We start from the raw sequence: 27897 nt of genomic DNA on the forward strand, positions 1-27897 counted from the left end.
CAGAGCGTTGGATTGGGGGCATAGCGCCGGAGCGGGAGAGGGAGGAGGTGGATGGGCTCGGACTGGCGACGGCAGCGGAGAGGGGGAGGTGGATGGGTTAGGGTTGCGGGACGCCGACCGGCTTAAATAGCCGGATTTGGTCTTGGGCGGCGAGCCGGAGCGGCGCCACGTGGGGTTCGCACCACGGCGACGCACACGGCGTTCGTTTAACCGCCGGGTTTCCAGGCGTTTTCGCGTGGAACCCCGTCGCCAGACCGACGTGGCGGGTGTGCCCGGGCGCGCCCGGAAGCCCTCATATCCGTCATATATTTGGACTGAATATGGGGTTACCGATTAGCCCAGACGTTTGAGACCTGTTTAAGAAACACGTCTAGGTCAAAAAGACATGACCAAACAGTGATTGGGCAGCCCGCCGGAACGTATGAGGCGGTTTTAAAAGGTTTGGTTGTAGATGCTCTTGCTCTGTTATTCTTTCACAGGAATCAAAATCTCTAGCTGGCTGCATGTACCCATGGTCCAGATCTTGCAACTTCTCAAGATCCTGTGAAACATAGCACCACATATTCTTGTGGAGAAGAAAAAGCTTCTTGAAAAGGCCATAAATAAACAACACTAGCTAGACAAGTGTATATGTAGTACTACTAATTCTTATCCTTGAAATGTTTGGTGGATGCGGTCATCACGGAGGTGATGGTGATGGAGATAGGGTCCAGCACGATGCCCCCACCATGATGCTACTACTATAAACTGTTCTCATCCACTTTCTCTCCAACACAACCTCCGTCTGCCAATGGCACAACGTTAATTAGCACCCCAATTTGTTTGTGTTGTGCGCGCCATGATCCAATCATGTGCGCGCTGCTGAGAGGTTTTCTTTTCTTTGTTCTTGAGGGATAGGCTTTTGGGTTGTGTACTTGGTCTTGGATAGTACTATCTTTCACGCCTAGTGGGTCCTTGTTGTCCCAGCGATGTTTGTGCTTAATTTTGCGTTGATTAATAGTGCTATAGTCTATAGTACCAACTGGGAGTTATTTAGAGGGACCAGCGCTTAGAAGAAATCAAACACAACGGCTACAAGTTGGCCAAGGTATCCATAGAGGCCTGGACCATCTATGATAATATCTCTCTATCTCAAACGAAAAAAGAAAACCAGGTCAAAATTGCCGCACACGCATGTTTCAGTATACTAATCTCGATGATCACAAGATTGATACACATCCACTGGTTAATAATAAAGAATGTGTGCAAAAACGGAACAAATATAAGAAAGAGAAAATGGCAGGGAAGATGCACCTCTCCTTGGCCAAAAGGAAAAGGTCAAGATGCAGGGGAATGGCAGGAATAAACAAGGGCGATGAGGTACTGCCAATCTATCTATAAAAACAGAACAAAGTACCACTGGCTTGATGAATCCGATGTAAACCTTTGGATTTCATGGTCAATTGATTCACACTGATGTCCCTGTCGTCCTAGCCTTGTGCACAAACAAATTCCCGTGAAACCGATGATCTCTGGATTAGTCTTAACTAAATATTCCCCAAACTAGATTCTCTTCGAAAATCTATGCGGAGACCATTTGACTGGGATGCATTCATTGTACTCCCCAGTATTTTTGCACAACGAAACTGTTTAAATCCCACTGCCCGATGTACGCACGATATCGAAATCCAGCGGAGTGCCTGATGTATGCACGCGTCTGGCCGGATTCTAGTTGTGTGGACACATGACTCCATGCATTAGAACATCTCCAACAACTTCCCTTTTCTTAATGGAAATGGATGTGGCTAGATCTAAGTATCGATCAAGTGGCATATAACATATAAAAAAGAAGAAAGAAAAAGAATTAACTGTTTACACGGATCTTTGTGTAAGATCTCATGAATATAGCATTGAGTGAGATTTCTTTAAGTCTTAGTCGCCTCAGATTTAGTAATCTTGTTTCTTAATATTGTTTTTTATATTGGAGGGTTGGATCAAAATTGTCCTTCCCTTTGTCAACAAATTATTGATGATCACCAAGAAAACACCCAAACTATTCATATAAAGGGGGAGTTGAATCTTCCCAATATCCTCTGAGCTGTGACAGGAAGCAACGACCTCTTTCCTACCCGAGCGACTCCGCTCGAGCCACTGCATTGTCCTCATTAGATGGATCTCTCACCCCTTCCCTGTCGCCTTCAGTCCTCCCATCGTCCCTTCCACACCGACTTGTGTCGGTGTCAAAACTGGCAGACCTCGCCACCTCGGGTGGGGTCCCAAGCTGTGAGATCAGACCGATGGGTAACAAGAGACACGAGACACGATGCTTTTACCCAGGTTCGGGCCCTCTTTAAAGAGGTAAAACCCTACATCCTGCTCTTGCTTATATTATGGGTGTATCAAGGTAGAGAGTTGATCTACCTCGAGATTGTAAGTTGTGAACTAAACCCTAGGGGTAATGGAGATGATGATGAATTGTTGCCCCTACGGACTAAACCCTCTGGCTTATATAGGCACCAGGGGTATCTAGGGTTGCACATGGTTGGTTGCCATCTGGCGGTTATATGCTGAATCTAACAGTCATACTTGGAGTACACGCCAAGTCCTCGATAAAGCCCAATATGCTCACGCCACAGATTGGAGGCCTCCGGAGTCCTTCCTTATTAACTTGCTATTAGCTCGGCCCATGGACTAGGCCAGCTAGGCCGGGACCCCCTAGTTCAGGACACCGTTAGTAGCCCTCACACTTGTCTTCGAAGCCGAGGTCGATAATCTTCTTCGGATAGTGTCTTCAGCTTGATAGTCTTTGGCTTAGCAGGCAAGTTCAACTTCCCATGCTAAGCATCCGCACAAAGCTTGTAGATCCCCGTTCGGTTCATATTACCCTTCTGACAAGGGATAAGGCCAACTGACCATGTGCTAATAAAACACAACTTCACCCATCCGAAGTGCGTGAATTGCTTAGTCTCGAGGACTAAAAGCTTAGGTGTGTTTGGTAGTCAATTACTGACAACTTTACCGAAGCACCACCACCCATGACATCATATGCATCAGTTATTACTTATTTCAACTGCGGTTCGAGGTAACCCTCTTATTGGCACGTCATATCAAAACAGAGATCGTTCCCCACATTTTAGGGGTTATCATCAATCAATCGTTTCACCCAATGTGGCCATAATGACACGAACAACAGAAACGTGGCAATTTTTACGGTGCAGTGGAGGGGACGCTTCCTCTTTTTACTGACTTATAAAGAGCAGGGGGGCGATGAATCTTTATTCCCACGCCCCCCTTCTGCTCCGTGATGACCCACAAGTATCGGGGGTCAACCGTGGTCCTTTCGATAAGTAAGAGTGTCGAATCCAAAGAGGAGCAGAAGGAAATGACAAGTGGTTTTCAGCAAGGTAATCTCTGTAAGCACTGGAATTGTTGGTAACGAGTAGTTTGATAGCAAGATAATTTGTAACGAGCAAGTAACAGTAACGGTAAATAAAGTGCAGCAAGGTAGCTGATGACCCACAAGTATAGGGGATCTATCGTAGTCCTTTCGATAAGTAAGAGTGTCGGACCCAACGAGGAGCAGAAGGAAATGACAAGCAGTTTTCAGTAAGGTATTCTCTGCAAGCACTGAAATTATCGGTAACAGATAGTTTTGTGATAAGGTAATTCGTAACGAGTAACAAGTAACAAAAGTAAACAAGGTGCAGCGAGGTGGCCCAATCCTTTTTGTAACAAAGGACAAGTCTGGACAAACTCTTATATAAAGTAAAGCGCTCTCGAGGACACATGGGAAATATCATCAAGCTACTTTTCATCACGCTCATATGATTCACATTCGTTACTTTGATAATTTGATATGTGGGTGGACCGGTGCTTGGGTACCGCTCTTCCTTGGACAAGCATCCCACTTATGATTAACCCCCCTCGCAAGCATCCGCAAGTATGAAAGAAGAATTAAGGTAAACCTAACCATAGCATGAAACATATGGATCCAAATCAGCCCCTTACGAAGCAACACATAAACTAGGGTTTAAGCTTCTGTCACTCTAGCAACCCCTCATCTACTTATTACTTCCTAATGCCTTCCCCTAGGCCCAAACAATGGTGAAGTGTCATGTAGTCGACGTTCACATAACACCACTAGAGGAAAGACAACATACATCTCATCAAAATATCGAACGAATACCATATTCACATGACTACTTATAGCAAGACTTCTCCCATGTCCTCAATAACAAGCGTAACTACTCACAAATCATATTCATGTTCATAATTAGATGGGTATTAAAATGCATAAAGGATCTGAACATATAATCTTCCACGGAATAAACCAACTAGCATCAACTACAAGGAGTAATCAACACTAGCAACCCACAGGTACCAATCTGTGGTTTTGAGACAAAGATCGGATACAAGATATGAACTAGGGTTTGAGAGGAGATGGTGCTGGTGAAGATGTTGATGGAGATTGACCCCCTCCCAATGAGAGGATCGATGGTGATGACGATGGTGACGATTTCCCCTCCCGGAGGGATGTTTCCTCGGCAGAACAGCTCCGCCGGAGCCCTAGATTGGTACCGCCAAGGTTCCGCCTCGAGACGGCGACGCTTCGTCCCGAAAGCTTCCTTCCTATTTTTTCCAGGGCAAAAGACACCTTATACCAGAAGATGGGAACCGGGGCCTGTCAGGTGGCCCACGAGGCAGGGGGCGCGCCCCCACCCTCGTGGACGGTGGGTGGCCCCCTCTGGTGCTTTCTTCGCCAATATTTTTAATATATTCCAAAACTGACTTTCGTGGAGTTTCAGGACTTTCGGAGTTGTGCAGAATAGGTCTCTAATATTTGCTCCTTTTCCATCCCAGAATTCCAGCTGTTGGCATTCTCCCTCTTCATGTAAACCTTGTAAAATAAGAGAGAAAAGACATAAGTATTGTGACATAATGTGTAATAACAGCCCATAATGCAATAAATATCGACATGAAAGCATGATGCAAAATGGATGTATCAACTCCCCTAAGCTTAGACCTCGCTTGTCCTCAAGCGGAAGCTGATATCAGAAAATATGTCCACATGTTTAGAAATAGATGTGTCGATAAAATAAAAATACGGACATGAGGGCATCATGGTCATTCTTAGAATAGAAATATATATATATATATATATATATATATATAGTCATATGGTTTCTTATGCTAAAGTAACAATCTATTCCCAATGTAAAGTATGAATCAGAAACTTCATTGAAAACTAGCAAACTATAATCTCAGTCATTGAAGCAATTGCAATTTATCATAACATCGGAAAGAGTCAATAAAAGAGCTTTTCAGCAAGTCCACACACTCAACTATCATTTAGTCTTCCACAATTGCTAACACTCACGCAATACTTATGGGTATGAAGTTTTAATCGGACACAGAGAAAGATAGGGGCTTATAGTTCTGCCTCCCAACCTTTTACCTCAAGGGTAACGTCAACAATAATGCGTTATGAAAACCCACATCCAATATATCAGGATCTTTCCAACACATAGTGCTTTCCAAAGGATAAAGTGTAAAAAGGAAAGGTGAAGATCACCATGACTTTTGTATAAGGTATAAGACAAAAATAAAAGATAGGACCTTCAAAGAGGGAAGTAGAGGTGGTCATGTGCTTTTATGGTTGGATGCACAAAATCTTAATGCAAAAGAACGTCACTTTATATTGCCACTTGTGATAGGGACCTTTATTATGCAGTCCGTCGCTTTTATTTCTTCCATATCACAAGCTCGTATAAAGCTTATTTTCTCCACACTAATAGATCATACATATTTAGAGAGCAATTTTTATTGCTTGCAACAATGACAACTTACTTGAAGGATCTTATTCAATCCATAGGTAGATATGGTGGACTCTCATGGCAAAATTGGTTTTAAGGATATTTGGAAGCACAAGTAGTATCTCTACTTGGTGCAAAGGATTTGGCTACCATAAGGAGGAAAGGCAAGCTCAACATGTTGGATGATCCATGACAATATAATTTGTTTCGGATATAAGAAAACATAACCCATTACGTTGTCTTCCTTGTCCAACATCAACTTTTTAGCAAGTCATATTTTAATGAGTGCTCACAAATAAAAGATGTCAAAGATAGTATATTTATATGTGAAAACCTCTCTTTCTTTATTACTTCCTATTAATTGCAACGATGACCAAAACTATGTTTGTCAACTCTCAACAACTTTTATTCATCATACTCTTTATATGTGAAGTCATTACTCTCCATAAGATCAATATGATCTCTTTATTTCTTTTTATTCTTTCTTCTTTTTTTCTTTCTTTTATTCCCTCAAGATCATAGCAAGATAACCAAGCCATCGACTCAAGGCTAATCTTTATTATATATAGCTCACAGACTCGATTACATAGATAAGGATCAACACAAAACTCAAAGCTAGATCATACTAAACTTTATTCTACTAGATCAAGATATAGCCAAAAGGATCGAACTAAGAAAAATGGTAAAGATAGGAGTGTGATCGGGATACGATACCGGGGCACCTCCCCCAAGCTTGGCAGTTGCCAAGGGGAGTGCCCATACCCATGTATTTATGTCTCTTTCTTTGGAGGTGGTGATGCGATATTCTTGGCGATGATGCCCCTTAGGATATGATTCTCTTCCTCGAGCTTATTGACTTGCTGCTTGAGATCCATTATTTCCCTACGAAGCTTACCCATGATGGCTAAAGCTCCTTGCACCTGTGGATGTTGCATAGCTGCGGGAGAACAAGTAACACTCTTTTTCATATTTTCATAAGAAAGGAATCTAGCATTGGGAGGGATGACCGAGTTTGGAATTGCTGAGCTTTGAAGTTCCTCCATCGTCAATCTGGCTTGGAGACGAGAGGTAACTTCTTGATCCTCCTCCATGGCATCTATCCTTTTCAAGTCGGCCTCGATCTCTTCCTCCATTGATGGCCCAAAGTGGCCAGCATCACCGTTTGCTCCTGGCCCTAGCGTCGGATGAGACACCCGACTCTCCCCGACTGACTCTTGAGAAGACATCTTGCTCTAAACCTGCTGTAGAAACAACTCGAAACAAAAACAGAGGATTGTGTCGTGGTACGGTGTTCAAAATCTTCGGAGATTATATAATGAATTTTTACCGACCAAAAGAAGTATCGTGCAAGAAAACGGAGTCCAGAGGGCACACGAGGTGCCCACGAGGCAGGGGTGCGCCCAGGGGGTAGGGCGCGCCCTCCACCCTCATGGATGCCTCGTGTCCTTTCCGGACTACTTCTTATTTTCCTATTTTCTTATTTATTCCAGAACGGAGAAAAATTGCTATTAGAACTGTTTTGGAGTCGGTTTACTTACCGTACCACATACCTATTCCTTTTTGGAGTCCGAAACATTTTGGAAAGTGTCCCTTATGTACTCCTCCGGGGTTACGGTGTCAATAACATTGGTTTCAACATTTATGGGATTACCTGAGATATAATCTTTGATTCTTTGACCGTTCACCACCCTCGGATTTGTGCCTTCGAAGTTGTTGATTTTTTATGGCAGCGGAACGATAGACCTCCTCGATAACGTAAGGATCTTCCCATTTAGAGAGGAGTTTTCCTACAAAAAATCTTAAACGAGAGTTGTATAACAGAACATAATCACTTACATTAAACTCACGCTTTTGTATCCTTTTTTCATGCCATCTTTTAACCTTTTCTTTAAACAGTTTGGCATTCTCATAGGCCTGGGTTCTCCACTCATCAAGTGAGCTAATGTCAAATAGTCTCTTCTCACCGGCAAGTTTGAAATCATAATCGAGCTCTTTAATGGCCCAATATGCCTTATGTTCTAGTTTGAGAGGTAAGTGACATGCTTTTCCATAAACCATTTTATACGGAGACATACCCATAGGATTTTTATATGCAGTTCTATAGGCCCATAATGCATCATCAAGTTTCTTGGACCAATTCTTTCTAGATCTAACAGTCTTTTGCAAAATTAATTTAAGCTCTCTATTACTCAGTTCTACTTGACCACTAAACTGTGGGTGGTATGGAGATGCAATTCCAGAAAAGAGTCTTGATGACCCACAAGTATAGGGAATATATCGTAGTCCTTTCGATAAGTAAGAGTGTCGGACCCAACGAGGAGCAGAAGGAAATGACAAGCACTTTTCAGTAAGGTATTCTCTGCAAGCACTAAAATTTTCGGTAACAGATAGTTTTGTGATAAGGTAATTCGTAACGAGTAAAAAGTAACAAAAGTAAACAAGGTGCAGCAAGGTGGCCCAATCCTTTTTGTAGCAAAGTACAAGCCTGGAAAAACTCTTATATAAAGGAAAGCGCTCCCGAGGACACATGGGAATTATCGTCAAGCTAGTTTTCATCACGCTCATATGATTCGTGTTCGTTACTTTGATAATTTGATATGTGGGTGGACCGGTGCTTGGGTACCGCCCTTCCTTGGACAAGTATCCCACTTATGATTAACCCCCCCTCGCAAGCATCTGCAACTACGAAAGAAGAATTAAGGTAAACCTAACCATAGTATGAAACATATGGATCCAAATCAGCCCCTTATGAAGCAACGCATAAACTAGGGTTTAAGATTCTGTCACTCTAGCAACCCATCATCTACTTATTACTTCCCAATGCCTTCCCCTAGGCCCAAACAATGGTGAAGTGTCATGTAGTCGACGTTCACATAACACCGCTAGAGGAAAGACAACATACATCTCATCAAAATATCGAACGAATACCATATTCACATGACTACTTATAGCAAGACTTCTCCCATGTCCTCAATAACAAGCGTAACTACTCACAAATCATATTCATGTTCATAATTAGATGGGTATTAAAATTCATAAAGGATCTGAACATATAATCTTCCACGGAATAAACCAACTAGTATCAACTACAAGGAGTAATCAACACTACTAGCAACCCACAGGTACCAATCTGTGGTTTTGAGACAAAGATCGGATACAAGATATGAACTAGGGTTTGAGAGGAGATGGTGCTGGTGAAGATGTTGATGGAGATTGACCCCCTCCCAATGAGAGGATCGATGGTGACGATTTCCCCTCCCGGAGGGATGTTTCCTCAGCAGAACAGCTCCGCCGGAGCCCTAGATTGGTACCGCCAAGGTTCCGCCTCAAGACGGCGACGCTTCGTCCCAAAAGCTTACTTCATATTTTTTCCAGGGCAAAAGACACCTTATACCAGAAGATGGGAACCGGGGCCTGTCAGGTGGCCCACGAGGCAGGGGGCGCGCCCCCACCCTCGTGGACGGTGGGTGGCCCCCTCTGGTGCTTTCTTCGCCAATATTTTTAATATATTCCAAAACTGACTTTCGTGGAGTTTCAGGACTTTTGGAGTTGTGCAGAATAGGTCTCTAATATTTGCTCCTTTTCCATCCCAGAATTCCAGCTGTTGGCATTCTCCCTCTTCATGTAAACCTTGTAAAATAAGAGAGAAAAGACATAAGTATTGTGACATAATGTGTAATAACAGCCCATAATGCAATAAATATCGATGTGAAAGCATGATGCAAAATGGACGTATCAGTAGTCCAATCCTTTTGTGGCAAAGGACAGGCCAAATTGTCTCTTATAAGAAGCAAAGCGTTCTTGAGGGTACACGGGAATTTCATCTAGTCACTTTCGTCATGTTGGTTTGATTCATGTTGGCTACTTTGATAATTTGATATGTGGGTGGACCGGTGCTTGGGTGATGTTCTTACTTGAACAAATCTCCCACCTATGATTAACCCCCTTGCAAGCATCCGCGACTACGAGAAAAGTATTAAGATAAAATCTAACCATAGCATTAAACATTTGAATCCAAACCGCCCCCTTACGAAGTAGCACATAAACTAGGGTTTAAGCTTCTGTCACTCTAGCAACCGATCATCTAAGAACTACTCCACAATGCATTCCCTTAGGCCCAAATATGGTGAAGTGCCATGTAGTCGACGTTCACATGACACCACTAAGGGAATCACAACATACATATCCTCAAAATATCGAACACATACCAAGTTCACATGATCACTTGCAACAAAATTTCTCCGAGGACCTCAAGAACAAAAGTAACTACTCGCAAATGATAATCATGCCCAAGATCAGAGGGGTATTAAATAGCATAATGGATCTGAACATATAATCTTCCACCAAATAAAACATATAGTAATCAACTACAAGATGTAATCAACACTACTAGTCACCCACAGGTACCAATTTGAGGTTTCGGTACAAAGATTGAACACAAGAGATGAACTAGGGTTTGAGAGGAGATGTTGATGTTGAAGATGTTGATGGAGATTGGCCTCCCAAAGATGAGAGGGTTGTTGGTGATGACGATGGCTTCGATTTCCCCCTTCGGGAGGGAAGTTCCCCCGGTGGAATCGCTCAGCTCGAGGGCAAAAGTGCTCCTGCCCAAGTTCCACCTCGAGACGGCGGCGCTCCGTCCCAAAAGTCCTCTCTTTATTTTTTTCTAGTTTAAAATGACCTACCAGAAGATGGGCACCGGAGGTGGGATGGCCTGAGCACAACCCACCAGGGCACGCCTGGGGGCCTTGGCGCGCCCTGCTGTCTTGTTCTCACCAGGTGGGCCCCTCCACTAGTTATTTGCTCCAGTATTTTTTATATATTCCAAAACAATTCTCCGTAAATTTTCAGCTCATTGGAGATGTGCAGAATAGGTAACTCTGACATAGCTTTTTCAGGTCCAGAATTTCAGCTGCCGACATTCTCCCTCTTTGTGTAAACCTTGCATATTATGAGAGAAAAGGCATTAGACCTTCTCCATAAAGCATTATTATGCATAAAACATTGTAAATAACAATAGGAAAACATGATTCAAAATGGATGTATCAACTCCCCCAAGCTTAGACCTCGCTTGTCCTCAAGCGGAAAACAGATATCGGAAAACATGCCCACATGCTCAGAGAGAGAGAGAGGTGTGATAACCCACAAGTATAGGGGATCGCAACAGTTTTCAAGGGTAGAGTATTCAACCCAAATTTATAGATTCGATACAAGGGAGCCAAAGAATATTTGAAGGTATTAGCAGCTGAGTTGTCAATTCAACCACACCTGGAGATTAATTATCCGCAGCAAGTAATCAGTAGCACAATAGTTTGATAGTTTTGATAGTAGTGACAGCAGCAATGGTAACAGTAACAGTGATAGCAGTAATACTGTAGCAAATGTAACAATGATGATAGCAGTAGTAACTTAGCAGAATCAGTATGGAAAAGTTCGTAGGCATTGGATCGGTGACTTGTTAGATGATATTCATCATGTGACAGTTATAACCTAGGGCTATTCGGCACTAGCTCCAGTTCACCGATATATTGTAGGCATGTATTCCATAAATAGTCATACGTGCTTTATTAAAAGAACTTGCATGACATCTTTTGTCCTACCCTCCCGTGGCAGCGGGGTCCATATTGTAAACTAAGGGATATTAAGGCCTCCTTTTAATAGAGAACCGGAACAAAGCATTAACACATAGTGAATACATGAACTCCTCAAACTACGGTAATCACCGGAAGAAGTCCTGGTTATTGCCACTCCACGGTTACCGGATCATAACACGTAGTAGGTGACTATAACTTGCAAGGTCGGATCTAGAACATGGATATAATGATGATAACATAAATGGTTCAGATCTGAAATCATGGCACCCGGGCCCAAAGTGACAAGCATTAAGCATGGCAAAGTCATAGCAACATCAATCTTAGAACACAGTGGATACTAGGGATCAAGCCCTAACAAAATTAACTCGATTACATGATGAATCTCATCCAACTCCTCACCGACCAGCGAGCCTACGAAGGAATTAGTCACTCCCGGTGGGGAGCATCATGGAATTGGCGATGGATAAGGGTTGGTGATGACGAAGAATGAAGATCCCCTCTCCGGAGCCCCAAATGGGCTCCAGATCTGCCCTCCCGAGGAAGAACAGGGCTTGGCGGCGGCTCCGTCTCGTGGATCATGATAATTCTTTTTCCCTCATTTTTTTCTAGAAATATGTGATTTTATAGTATTAGGGGGTCATCTGCAGGGTCACCAGGTGGGTACAACCCGCCTGGGCGCGCCAGGAGAGGGGGCGCGCCCTGGTGGGTTGTGCCCACCCAGGTGCCCCTTCTCCGGCAGGTCTTGACTCCAGAAATTCTTATTAATGATATAAAAAATCCTCGCAAAGTTTCGTTCCATTTCGAGAACTTTTATTTCTGCACAAAACAACACCATGGTAGTTCTGCTGAAAACAGCGTCATTCCGGGGTTAGTTTCATTCAAATCATGCAAATTAGAGTCCAAAACAAGAGGAAAACGTTAGGAAAAGTAGATACGTTGGAGACGTATCAACTCCCCCAAGCTTAAACATTTGCTTGTCCTCAAGCAATTCAGTTGATAAACTGAAAGTGAAAAAGAAAACCTTTTACGAACTCTTTTGCTCTTGTTTGCATAAATAAGCTTAAACATCACCCAGGTTTTCAGCCAACATTATAACTAACCATGTCAACAATAACTCTTAAAGATTATAATGATTCATATCAATGACATAATCAGCTAGCGGGCAATAATAAGATATCTCAAACAACAACACGTTGTCAAAACAACCATGATATAATATGACAATAGTGGTATCTCGCTAGCCCTTTCTGAGACCGCAAAACATAAATGCAGAGCACCTCCAAAGTTCATGCAGCGACTAAACATTATAATTCATGGTAGAAAAGATCCAGTCATGATGCACCCAACATTAGCTACACACAATGCATAAATCATGACAACTGTGCTCTTCTCAGTTTCTGGCGCTTGTTTTAGAAGGTGATGACACAACATAAAATTAAATAGATAGTCCCTTCGCAGAGGGAAGCAGTGATTTGCAGAGGTGCCAGAGCTCAATTTTAAAACAGAGATAAATGATTATTTTGGGACATGCACCCTTCTCATTTACTTCACAACTGTCAGTTATCAATATCTCCCATGCTAAACAAGCTAGTGGCGGTTCCCAAGTGATAAAAGTAAAGGTTTTGACTCCATTGGGAGTTTTTGTTTGATTATTCGAGCGATTAACTCTTTTTGTATTTTGCAGTTTGGGACTGGGCATCCCTATTACCGCCCTTTTCTCGTGCGATGGCAAGTGAATAAACACTCGACCTGAGAATAACCCGCTTAGCGTAGAAGATACCGACTACCTCCTGTCGTTCTATGAATGATCCAGGCACACCAAACGGATATTTTTAGAAGTTTTTAGAGGTTGCACATGCAAATTTACTTAGGACGGCAGGGTAATACCGTATATAGGTAGGTATGGTGGACTCATCTGGAATAACTTTGGGTTCAAGGTTTTAGATTTACAAGCAGAATCCCCACTTAGTATAGGCGAAGGCTAGCAATTAGATTGAGAAGCGGCCAGCTAGAGAGCAACAACGATCATAACCATGAATTATGCATAAGTAACATTGGATACTAGCATGAGTAGGATATGAACACCATGAACATAAATATCATAAAGGCTATGTTGGTTTTGATTCAACTACATGCATGAACATGTACCAAGTCAAGCCACTTGAATATTCAGAGGAGGATACCATATCATCATACTACATCACAATCATTTTAACGCAATGTTGGTATCCAAGATAAATCATTATCAACTCCTAGCTACTTATGCATGGCATGAGAAACTATAATCTCTAATTTTCATTGCAAACATGTTTAATCATAATGGTCTAAATCATGGATACTAGGTTAAACATATTTACACAGACAAAACAAGTCGAGTTCATACCAGTTTCTCTCTGCCACTGCCAGTTCATCAAATGTCGTCATTATTGACTTTCACTTGCACGACCGAATGATATGAAAATAATAATAGTGCAGGAGTGCCATGGACTAAGCTGGAATCTGCAAACATTTTATTCAACAGGAGAAGACAAGGTAAAATGTGCTCTTTATTAGTTCAACAATTATTCATATGAGAGCCACTCAACATTTTCATCGTGGTATTCTCCTCGGTACAACTCGAATAAAAAGAAAAGAAATTCAGAGAAACACACAAATATTTTTGGAGTTTTTGGTTTTCTTGAACAAGCAAATAAAAGAGAAAAGCAAAAACGAGAAAAACTATTTACATGGGAAAGCTCCCAACAAGCAAAAGAAGAACAAGGAAATCTTTTTGGGTTTTCTTTTTAATAATACTACTAAGCATGCATAGGAAGTAAATTAATTATAACTATTTTTTTGGTTCTTTCTGAAGTTTTTCAAACACACAAGAAGAAAGCAAGAAAATAAATCTAAGCATGGATGATACAATGAAAAAGTGTGGACACCGACAAATGGAATAAGTGAACATAAATGTAAAGTCGGTGGAAACACATACTCCCCCAAGCTTAGGTTTTTAGCCTAACATGGTAGTCGATCAGTAGCCTGGAGGGTAGTAGGGGTGCTGAGGAACGGGCATCCACTCGTCCCACTGCTGGGGCTCCTCCTGTGCCACTTCCGCAACAGCCTGAGCGTTCCGGTAGGCGATGATGTCTGCAGGCATGATCCTATATCCTCCGTTGGCAGAAGAATCAAACAAAGCAGGTGCAGGCAGTGGAATAATATCATGAGTTTTAACACTAAAAACCAGGTTATAAGGAATGGGGATATCAGGATAATCTCGTGCAAGAAAATGATGGTGTTCCACGGCTGCCCGGTCTAAGTAAACCTTGGTCAGAGGGTAATCATGATGGCGTATCTCGACCTCGAAGTGAGCTGCTAAACGAGTAGCAAAAATCCCACCATGTATTTCACCCTGGGATTTATTAAGATGGAGGCGAAGAACCACAATGGCTCCCAAGCTATGGGTGTTGTTGCCCTCTAGTGCTTGGCGTAAAACAGCAAAGTCTGGTGCACTGAGCGCACTTACTTTCTTTCTAGCAAGCAAGAACTTAGCAACAAATAAACCAAAATAATGTACGACAGGAAAGTGTATGCTAGCGGCCGTGGTGGCTGACACCCCTCTCTCATCTCCCACTGTCAGAGTGCAATAAAAATCCTCAAACCCGGCCGGCCTAGGCACGGCTAAGCTCCAATCAGAAGGGATCAAGCATATATCACAAAATTTAGTAAGTGGTATCTGATGGTTTTCAACATATAAATCGAAGCTCAATTCAAGAGGATTATTCCTAAGCAGGAAAGTAAAACTCTGAACAAAGATATTTGTGAGGATTTTGTGCTAGTCACACTCGTCTGCGATGAAGTCGGTGAGGCCGGCGTTTGCAACATATTGCATGAACTCCTGAAGAATTTCAGCCTCTTCCAGGAACGGGGTGTGCAGCCATTTGCACGGTCGTACCTCCGCCAACCTTCGAGGGTGGAGATCACCGTCAGAAGACTCCCCAATAATACCCTTGGAGTTCTTCTTAGAGCCAAACTTCCTAAAGATATTCATGTCCGCGTACAATTTTCTGAAAATAAAAAATTTGGGGTGACAAAAATTTGTCAACAAAACTTTATAAAATTGATAACAACTACTCAAAGGGATACATAGAAGCCGTAGCAAGAATTCAAACTACTTAGAACACTCAGAATTAACATGCAAGCACATCTACATTAGCACCAAGAGTAACTAATTATTGAAAATATAAACCACTAAAGCAAAAACTGATTGGACAAACGGTGGAGTCACATACCAAGCAACAATCCCCCGAAACAGTTTCAGAAACGGAGCTTCGAGCAAAGAGATCAAAATCCGCGGGTTTGAGCTCAAGAACATGGGAGAGAGAGCAATGGAGATTTTTTTTGGAGGTAAGTGATGATGTGGGATGAAGAGGTAAGTGAGGGGCCCACATGGGGCCCACAACCCCCCAGGGCGCGCCTGGTGCTGGCGCGCCCAGGTGGGTTGTGCCCACCTGGCGCACCTCCCTCTAATGCTATTTGCAGCAAAAATTCAGAAATACTCACAAAAAATTGTGTAAAATTTTCAAGACATTCTGAGAACTTTTATTTTTGGGTCATTTTTTATTGCACGGGAAATTCAGAAAACAGACACAACATGGCATTTTTATTCTATTTAGCTAATAAAAACAGAAAATAAAAGGTAGATACAGAAGGTAGTGCTTACTAAATTCATCAACTTCATACCGCTAAAAAATAATCCATTAATAAGGTTGATCATGTCTTATTAACAACCACTTTCGATTAGCATGAAACCGAAGAACTTCTGTAAATCACTAAGTTACCTCAATGGGGATATGCATTTCCCCAACAATAAGTATTTCATATTTCTTTTTGACAGTAGGTAGAGGTATTTGAAAACTTCCAATAGTGATTGTCGGAGATTTTTCAATAACATTAATACCATTCACTTGGAATTGTTTCTTCGGAAAGTGCACCGTATGCTCATTACCATTAATATGAAAAGTGACCTTGCTTTTATTGCAATCAATAACAGCCCTTGCAGTATTCAAGAAGGGTCTACCAAGGATAATCGACATGTTGTCGTCCTCTGGCATCTCAAGTATAACAAAGTCAGTCAAAATAGTAACATTAGCAACAACAACGGGCACATCCTTACAGATACCGATAGGTATGGCGGTTGATTTGTCAGCCATTTGCAAAGATATTTCAGTAGGTGTGAGTTTATTCAAGTCAAGTCTTTTATATAAAGAGAAAGACATAACACTAACACCAGCTCCTAAATCACATAGAGCAGTTTTCACATAATTCTTTTTGATGGAGAAAGGTATAGTTGGTATTCCCGGATCTCCAAGTTTTTTAGGTACTCCATCTTTAAAAGTATAATTAGCAAGCATAGTGGAGATTTCAGCTTCCGGTATTTTTCTCTTATTTGTGATGATATCTTTCATATACTTTGCAAAAGGATGCATTTTCAAGATATCAGTCAAGCGAGTACGCAAAAAGACTGGCCTCAGCATTTCAGCAAAGCGTTCAGATTCTTCATCATCTTTCCTTTTAGTTGACTTGGGTGGAAAATGCATAGGTTTTTTTTACCCACAGTTCTCTTTCTTTCCCGTGTTTTCTAGCAACAAAGTCTCTTTTGTCATATCTTTTATTTTTAGGTTGTGGGTTATCAAGATCAACAGGTGGTTCTATCTCAACATCATTCTCTGGTTCTTTATCATTGGGTTGAGTGTCTTCATGAACATTAGCATTATCTTTTTCATTATCACTAGGTGAGTGTTCATTACTAGATTGAGTTTCAGCATCTGAGATAGAAACTTCATTATCATTGTCAGGAGGTTTTTCTATTTTAGGTTCACTAGGAGCATGAGAAGTCATATCATTCTTATTTTTTTTATTTTTAGAAGAACTAGGTGCACTAGTGTTAGCTATTTGTGAATCTTGTTCAATTCTTTTAGGGAGTCCCTCAGGATAAAGTGGTTCCTGAGTTATTTTACCTCCTCTAGTTGCAACTCTAATAGCAAAGTCATGCATATTATTATTCATTTCATCAAGCAATTCTATTTGAGATTGTTCTAATTGAGTTTGAACCATACAAGCATGTTTTCCAACACCTCTAACATCATTTGATATTCTAAATAACAAGTCACTCAAGCGAGCAATCATATCAGAATTATATTTCAATTGTTTCATAACATTTGCGTTGAAGTGATCTTGTTTTCTAATGTAGTTTTCAAACTCATAAAGGCATTGACTAGGATGCATATTTTGAGGATTATCACTATCATTAAACTTCATAACAGAATTTACCTCTACCACCTTAGGAAGTGGTGGTGTATTAAGCCCATGTATTTCTTCAATAGGAGGTAAATTTTTAACATCCTCAGCTTTAATACCTTTTTCCTTCATAGATATCTTTGCCTCTTGCATATCTTCAGGACTGAGATATATTATTACCCCTCTTCTTCGGAGTGGGTTTAGGTGGTGGTTCAGGAATAGTCCAATCATCATAATTTTTCAATATGTTATTCAATAATTCTTCAGCTTGTCCAATAGTTCGTTTCCTGAAAACACAACCAACACAACTATTTAGGAAGTCCCTAGAAGCATCAGTTAGTCCATTATAGAAGATATCAACTATTTCATTTTTCTTAAGAGGATGATCAGGCAAAGCATTAAGTAACTGGCAAAGCCTCCCCCAAGCTTGTGGGAGACTCTCTTTTTTGATTTGCACAAAGTTAAATATTTCTTGTAAGGCAGCTTGTTTCTTATGAGCATGAAAATATTTTTCAAAGAAGTAATAAATCACATCATGGGGACTACACACACAACCAGGAGCAAGAGTATTGTACCAAGCTTTAGCATCACCATTTAATGAGAAAGGAAATAATTTGAGAGTAAAGTAATAACGAGTTTTCTCATCATGAGTAAAAAGGATGGCTATATCATTCAACTTAGTAAGATGTGCCACAACAGTTTTAGTTTCATAACCATGGAAAGGATCAGATTCAACCAAAGTAATTAACTCTGGGTCGACAGAGAATTCATAATCCTTATCATGAGTGAAGATAGGTGAAGTAGCAAACTTAGGATTGCATTTCATTCTAGCATTCAAAGATTTTTCTTTATACTTGTGTAGTAATTTCTCTAGATCATCTCTACCATTGCAAGCAAGAATATCTCTAGTTGTTTCTTCACTCATAACATAGCCTTCCGGCACCTTAGGCAATTCATATCTAGGAGGGCTAGTTCTAGTAGATGTTCCAGGAGATTCAGTTTCAAGCTCATCATCAGATTCAACAACATCATGTTGTATTACTCTAGCAATTTGTTCATCAAGAAATTCACCAAGTGGCACATCATCATTATCAAGCAAGGTACTAGCATCATTCATAGTAGAGGTAGCATCATCAATAACTTGCGACATATCAGAATTAATAGCATGTGGTGGTGTTGCAATTTTACTCATAACAGAAGGTGAATCTAAAGCAGAACTGGATGGCAGTTCCTTACCTCCCCTCATCCTTGAGGAAAATATCTTAGTCTTAGGATCCTTCAGATTCTTCATAGAGATAAATTGATAATAATCCCAAGTGACTCAAAAAATATAGCTATGTTCCCGGGCAATGGCGCCAGAAAAAGGTCTTGATAACCCACAAGTATAGGGGATCACAACACTTTTCGAGGGTAGAGTATTCAACCCAAATTTATAGATTCAACACAAGGGGAGCCAAAGAATATTTGAAGGTATTAGCAGCTGAGTTGTAAATTCAACCACACCTGGAGATTAATTATCTGCAGCAAGTAATCAGTAGCACTGTAGTTTGATAGTTTTGATAGTAGTGGCAACAACAATGGTAATAGTAATAGTGATAGCAGTAATATTGTAGCAAGTGTAACAGTGATGATAGCAGTAGCAACTTAGCAGAATCAGTATGGAAAAGTTCGTAGGCATTGGATCAGTGACTTGTTGGATGATATTCATCATGTGACAGTTATAACCTAGGGCTATTCGGCACTAGCTACAGTTCATCAATATAATGTAGGCATGTATTCCGTAAATAGTCATACGTGCTTTATTAAAAGAATTTGCATGACATCTTTTGTCCTACCCGCCCGTGATATTATGACCTCCTTTTAATAGAGAACCGGAACAAAGCATTAACACATAGTGAATACATGAACTCCTCAAACTACGGTAATCACCGGAAGAAGTCCCGGTTATTGTCACTCCGGGGTTACCGGATCATAACACGTAGTAGGTGACTATAGCTTGAAAGATTGGATCTAGAACATTGCTACCTCTTGAGCATGCTTTGGTTTTCCCTTGAAGAGGAAAAGGTGATGCAACAAAGTAGCGTAAGTATTTCCCTCAGTTTTTTAGAACCAAGATATCAATCCAGTAGGAGACAACGCACAAGTCACCTAGTACCTGCACAAACAATCAAGAACCTTGCAACCAACGCGATAAAGGGGTTGTCAATCCCTTCACGGTCACTCGCAAAAGTGAGATCTGATAAAGATAGTAAAGTAAATATTTTTGATATTTTGTTGTATAGATTGGAAAGTAAAGATTGCAAAATAGTAAACAAGATGCGATGTAAATAAAAGAGGTGCAATATAATAAGAAAGAGACCTGGGGGCCATAGGTTTCACTAGTGGCTTCTATCAAGATAGCATGTATTACGGTGGGTGAACAAATTACTGCCGAGCAATTGATAGAAAAGCGCATAGTTATGAGAATATCTAGGCAATGATCATGAATATAGGCATCACGTCCATGTCAAGTAGATCGAAACAATTCTGCATCTACTACTATTACTCCACACATCGACCGCTATCCAGCATGCATCTAGAGTATTAAGTTCATAAGAACAGAGTAACGCTTTAAGCAAGATGACATGATGTAGAGGGATAAACTGAAACAATATGATATAAACCCCATCTTTTTATCCTCTATGGCAACAATACAATATGTGCCTTGCTGCCCCTACTGTCACTGGGAAAGGACACCGCAAGATTGAACCCAAAGCTAAGCGCTTCTCCCATTGCAAGAAAGATCAATCTAGTAGGCCAAACTAAACCGATAATTCGAAGAGACTTGCAAAGATATCAAATCATTCATATAAGAATTCAAAGAAGAACCAAATAATATTCATAGATAATCTTGTTCATAAACCCACAATTCATCGAATCTCGGCAAACACACCGCAAAAGAGTATTACATCGAATAGATCTCCAAGAACATCGAGGAGAACTTTGTATTGAGAATCAAAGAGAGAGAAGAAGCCATCTAGCTAATAACTATGGACCCGAAGGTCTGTGGTAACCTACTCACGCTTCATCAGAGAGGCTATGGTGTTGATGTAGAAGCCCTCCGTGATTGATTCCCCCTCCGGCAGATCGCCGGAAAAGGCCCCAAGATGGGATCTCACGGGTACAGAAGGTCGCGACGGTGGAAAAGTGGTTTCGTGGCTCTCTGCGATCAATCTAGGGTATAAGAGTATATATAGGTGGAAGAAGTATGTCAGTGGAACTACGTGGGATCTCATGGGTATAGAAGGTTGCGGCGGTGGAAAAGTGGTTTTGTGTCTCTCTGCGGTCGATCTAGGGTATAAGAGTATATATAGGCGGAAGAAGTACGTCGGTGGAGCTACGTGCGCCCCACGAGGGTGGGGGGCGCGCCTACCCCCTGGGCGCGCCCTCCTTCCTCGCGGCTGCCTCACGGAGTTCTAGACTTCAACTCCAAGTCTTCTGGTTTGCTTTCGGTCCAAGAAAGATCATCGCAAAGGTTTCATTCCGTTTGGATTCCGTTCGGTATTCCTTTTCTGCGAAACTCTAAAATAGGCAAAAATACAGAAACTGGCACTGGGCCTCTGGTTAATAGGTTAGTCCCAAAAATAACATAAAAGAGCATATTAAAGCCCATTAAACATCCAAAACAGATAATATAATAGCATGGAATTAAAAAATTATAGATACATTGGAGACGTATAAAGCATCCCCAAGCTTAATTCATGCTCGTCCTCGAGTAGGTAAATGATAAAAACAGAATTTTTGATGTGGAATGCTACCTAACATAATTTTCAATGTATTTTTCTTTATTGTGGCATGAATGTTCAGATCCGAAAGATTCAATACAAAAGTTTAATATTGACATAAAAATAATAATACTTCAGGCATACTAACAAAGTAATCATGTCTTCTCAAAATAACATGGCTAAAGAAAGCTATCCCTACAAAATCATATAGTCTGGCTATGCTCTTTTTTCATCACACAAAATATTTAAATCATGCACAACCCTAATGCAAGCCAAGCAATTGTTTCATACTTTTGATGCTCTCAAACTTTTTCCATCTTCACGCAATACATGAGCGTGAACCATGGACATAGCACTATAGGTGGAATAGAATGGTGCTTGTGGAGAAGACAAAAAGGAGAAGATAGTCTCACATCAACTAGGCGTATCAACGGGCTATGGAGATGCCCATCAATAGATATCAATGTGAGTGAGTAGGGATTGCCATGCAACGGGTGCACTAGAGCTGTAAGTGTATGAAAGCTCAAAAAGAAACTAAGTGGGTGTGCATCCAACTCGCTTGCTCACGAAGACCTAGGGCAATTTTGAGTAAGCCCATCATTGGAATATACAAGCCAAGTTCTATAATGAAAAATTCCCACCAGTATATGAAAGTGACAAAATAGCTGACTCTCTATCATGAAGATCATGGTGCTACTTTGAAGCACAAGTGTGGATAGGATAGTAGCATTGCCCCTTCTCTCTTTTTCTCTCTAATTTTTTATTTGGGCCTTTTCTCCTTTTTTATGGCCTCCTTTTTTTCTTTTTTTCTTTTTCTGTCCGGAGTCTCATCCCGACTTATGGGGGAATCATAGTCTCCATCATCCTTTCCTCACATGGGGCAATGCTCTAATAATGATGATCATCGCACTTTTATTTACTTACAACTCAAGAATTACAACTCCATACTTAATTAGAACAAAATATGACTCTATGTGAATGCCTCCAGCGGTGTACCTGGATGTGCAATGAATCAAGTGACATGTATGAAACATTATGAATGGTGGCTTTGCCACAAATACAATGTCAACTACATGATCATGCAAAGCAATATGACAATGATGGAGCGTGTCATAATAAACGGAATTGTGGAAAGTTGCATGGCAATATATCTCGGAATGGCTATGAAAATGCCATAATAGGTAGGTATGGTGGCTTTTTTGAGGAAGGTAAATGGTGGGTTTATGGTAACGACGAAAGTTGCGTGGTACTAGAGAGGCTAGCAATGGTGGAAGGGTGAGAGTGCGTATAATCCATGGACTCAACATTAGTCATAAAGAACTCACGTACTTATTGCAAACATCTATTAGTTATCGAAACGAAGTATTACACGCATGCTCCTTGGGGGATAGATTGGTAGGAAAAGACCATCGCTCGTCCCCAACCGGCACTCATAAGGAAATCAATCAAAAAAATAAATCATGCTCTGACTTCATCACATAACGGTTCACCATACGTGCATGCTACGGGAATCACAAACTTTAACACAAGTATCTCACAAATTCACAACTACTCAACTAGCATGACTCTAATATCACCATCTTCATATCTCTAAACAATCATAAAGAATCAAACTTCCGTACTATTCAATGCACTTTATATGAAAGTTTTTATTATACCCATCTTGGATGCCCATCATATTAGGACTAATTTTATAGCCAAAGCAAATTACCATGCTGTTCTAAAAGACTCTCAAAATAATATAAGTGAAGCATTAGAGATCAATAATTTCTATAAAATAAAACCACTACCGTGCTCTAAAAAGATATAAGTGAAGCACTAGAGCAAAATTATCTAGCTCAAAAGATATAAGTGAAGCACATAGAGTATTCTAATAAATTCTGATTCATGCATGTCTCTCCCAAAAGGTGTGTACAACAAGGATGATTGTGGTAAACTAAAAAGTAAAGACTCAAATCATACAAGACGCTCCAAGCAAAACACATATCATGTGGTGAATAAAAATATAGCCTCAAGTAAAGTTACCGATAGACGAAGACGAAAGAGGGGATGCCTTCCGGGGCATCCCCAAGCTTATGCTTTTGGTTGTCCTTGAATTTTACCTTGGGGTGCCTTGGGCATCCCCAATCTTAGGCTCTTGCCACTCCTTATTCCAAAATCCATCAAATTTACCCAAAAACTTGAAAACTTCACAACACAAAACTCAATAGGAAATCTAATGAGCTCCGTTAGTATAAGAAAATAAACCACCACTTTAAGGTACTGTAATGAACTCATTATTTATTTATATTGGTGTTAAACCTACTGTATTCCAACTTCTCTATGGTTCATACCCCCCAATACTAGCCATAGATGCATGAAAATAAGCAAACAACATGCGAAAAACAGAATCTGTCAAAAACAGAATAGTCTGTAGAAATATGTAGGTTTCGAATACTTATGTAACTCAAAAAATTCTGAAAAATATAGGACGACCAGGATAATTTGTATATTGATCTACTGCAGTTGGAATTGGTATTTTATCGCTCTCTGGTAAAAATGTGAGTGCATACTTTCTGTTTTTATCAGCAAGATCAAACAACCATCACCCAAGAAGATTCTAAAGGCTTTACTTGGCACAAAAACTAATCGAAACATAAAAAACACAATCATAATAGAAGCTAGATGAATTATTTATTACTAAACAGGAACAAAAATCAAAGAACAAAAATAAAATTGGGTTGCCTCCCAACAAGCGCTATCGTTTAACGCCCCTAGCTAGGCATAAAAACAAGAATAGATCTAGGTATTGCCATAACAATGATAGGGAAAATCATGAAAACTCATCTCATACTCCCTACGTTCAGCAGCAAGTTTTCTTTGTGGCAGGCAAAAGTAATCAAAAGGGTTAAATTTAATGGGACAAAAATGCCCAAGATCAAGCTCGGGAGGTATTGGTTCCTCCTTTGGCCCTTCATATTGCACAACCAATTCATCATTATAAGCATTATTTTGGCAAAAAGTCATGGGCCTTTGTTCAATTGAAAAACCTAACCCATTGTTCTGAATAGCAAAATTATCATTAAGTTCATAAATCCTATCAACTAGAACAACGATAGGAACTCTTTTTCTAAGGTTTTCATTATAAGCAACATGATCTAAAGATCGTAAATGCACTATGTCTTCTTGATAAAAAAAGGATTGCTTCTATGGGAGGACGGCCAGCATCCACCCTATAATGCGCAAAAATTTCATTGGCCTCTTTTATTATAAATCTGAACTCATGTGCTAAGAAGATGATGGCTGCTCGCTTAATAGAAGAATGCTCAATATTGGAAAATTCTAGAAAAATCCTTTGTATGCAAGGATGCATGTGGATAAATTGTTTTTCAAGTTCAACCATGAGCAAAGATATAGCATCCGCAAGACTACTAGTTCTATGAAGAATAGACCCACCCATAGTGGGTAAAGCACCAGCGCAAGTAAAGAAATCTTGAATAACTCCTTTTCCAATAATATTACCACTACCAATCCGAAACTTTTTAGTGTGTAAAATAGTAGGTTCTTAATGAGGATTATCAAAAGTATCAAAGTTTCCCCCATCATTACTATTATCGTTTTCAATGATAACCTCCCCAGTTTCAGACATGATGGCAATAAACCGTGCTAAGAACAAACACACAAGAGGTAAGCGAAAAGAGACGAACAGAAGAGGGGCGAATAAAACGGCAAAGGTGAAGTGGGGAGAGGAAAACGAGAGGCAAAGGGCAAATAATGTAATGCGAGGGAGACGAGTTTATGATGGGTACTTGGTATGTCTTGACTTGGCGTAGATCTCCCCGGCAACGGCTCCAGAAATCCTTCTTGCTACCTCTTCAGCATGCGTTGGTTTTCCCTTGAAGAGGAAAGGGTGATGCAGCAAAGTAGCGTAAGTATTTCCCTCAGTTTTTTAGAACCAAGGTATCAATCCAGTAGGAGACAATGCACAAGTCACTTAGTACCTGCACAAACAATCAAGAACCTTGCAACCAATGCGATAAAGGGGTTGTCAATCCCTTCACGGTCACTCGCAAAAGTGAGAACTGATAAAGATAGTAAAGTAAATATTTTTGGTATTTTTTTTACAGGTTGGAAAGTAAAGATTACAAAATAGTAAACGAGATGCGATGTAAATAAAATAGATGCAATATAATAAGAAAGAGACCCGGGGGCCATAGGTTTCACTAGTGGCTTTCTCAAGATAGCATGTATTACGGTGGGTGAACAAATTACTGCCGAGCAATTGATAGAAAAGCGCATAGTTATGAGAATATCTAGGCAATGATCATGAATATAGGCATCACATCCGTGTCAAGTAGATCGAAACGATTCTGCATCTACTACTATTACTCCACACATTGACCGCTATCCATCATGCATCTAGAGTATTAAGTTCATAAGAATAGAGTAACGCTTTAAGCAAGATGACATGATGTAGAGGGATAAACTCAAACAATATGATATAAACCCCATCTTTTTATCCTCGACGCCAACAATATAATACGTGCCTTGCTGCCCCTACTGTCACTGGGAAAGGACACCGCAAGATTAAACCCAAAGCTAAGCACTTCTCCCATTGCAAGAAAGATCAATCTAGTAGGCCAAACTAAACCGATAATTTGAAGAGACTTGCAAAGATATCAAATCATGCATATAAGAATTCATAGAAGAACCAAATAATATTCATATATAATCTTGTTCATAAACCCTTCATTGGATCTCGGCAAACACACCGCAAAAGAGTATTACATCGAATAGATCTCCAAGAACATCGAGGAGAACTTTGTATTGAGAATCAAAGAGAGAGAAGAAGTCATCTAGCTAATAACTATGGACCCGAAGGTCTGTGGTTAACTACTCACGCTTCATCGGAGAGGCTATGGTGTTGATGTAGAAGCCCTCTGAGATCGATTCCCCCTTCGGCAGATCGCCAGAAAAGGCCCCAAGATGGGATCTCATGGGTACAGAAGGTTGCGGCGGTGGAAAAGTGGTTTTGTGTCTCTCTATGGTCGATCTAGGGTATAAGAGTATATATAGGCGGAAGAAGTACGTCGGTGGAGCTACGTGCGGCCCACGAGGGTGGGGGGCGCGCCTACCCCCTCGGCACGCCCTCCTGCCTCGTGGCTGCCTCACGGAGTTCCAGACTTCAACTCCAAGTCTTCTGGTTTGCTTTCGGTCCAAGAAAGATCATCACCAAGGTTTCATTCCGTTTGGTATTCATTTTCTGCGAAACTCTAAAATAGGCAAAAAAACAGCTGGCACTGGGCCTCCGGTTAATAGGTTAGTCTCAAAAATAATATAAAAGAGCATATTAAAGCCCATTAAACATCCAAAACAGATAATATAATAGCATGGAACAATAAAAAATTATAGATACGTTGGAGACGTATCAAACATGGATATAATGATGATAACATAAACGGTTCAGATCTGAAATCATGGCACCCAGGCCCAAAGTGACAAGCATTAAGCATGGCAAAGTCATAGCAACATCAATTTTAGAACATAGTAGATACTAGGGATCAAGCCCTAACAAAACTAACTTGATTACATGATGAATCTCATCCAACTCCTTACCGACCAGCGAGCCTACTAAGGAATTACTTACTCCCGGTGGGGAGCATCATGGAATTGGCGATGGAGAGGGGTTGGTGATGACAAAGAACGAAGACCCCCCTCTCCGGAGCCCCAAACGGACTCCAGATCTGCCCTCCCGAGGAAGAACAGGGCTTGGCGGCGGCTTCATCTCGTGGATCGCGATAATTCTTTCTCCCTGATTTCTTTCTCCGAAAATAGGATTTTATAGCGTTGGTTTCAGGGTTAGCGGGGCCACCAGGTGGGGACAACCCACCTGCGCACGCTAGGAGATGGGGCGTGCCCTGGTGGGTTGTGCACACCCAGGTGCCCCTCTCCGGCAGGTCTTGGCTCCAGAAATTCTTATTATTGATATAAAAAATCCTCGCAAAGTTTCATTCCATTCCGAGAACTTTTATTTCTGCACAAAAACAACACCATGGTAGTTCTGCTGAAAACAACGTCAGTCCGGGGTTAGTTTCATTCAAATCATGCAAATTAGAGTCCAAAACAAGAGGAAAAGCATTAGGAAAAGTAGATACGTTGGAGATGTATCAATGTGTTGATAAAAACAAAATACGGGCATAGAAGCATCATGCTTATTATTATAGCAGCAACAAACTTTATCATAGAAATTCTCATGAACAAGTAACAATTCATCACAACATCGAAGTAAAAGCTTGAACTCTATTGAAAATCAACAAACTATGTTCTCAGTCAACTTTGCAACTACAGTTCATCATCATTTCAGGAAGGGTCTCGTATTGGAACCTTTTGGCAAGTCCACATACTCAACCATCATATAATCTTCTATGATTGCTAACATTCACCTCATACACATGAGCAAAAAGTTTCAACTAGACACATAGAAAGATA

Source organism: Triticum urartu, chromosome 4, assembly GCF_003073215.2.
Source record: "Triticum urartu cultivar G1812 chromosome 4, Tu2.1, whole genome shotgun sequence".
In the NCBI taxonomy this organism is placed as follows: Eukaryota; Viridiplantae; Streptophyta; class Magnoliopsida; order Poales; family Poaceae; genus Triticum; species Triticum urartu.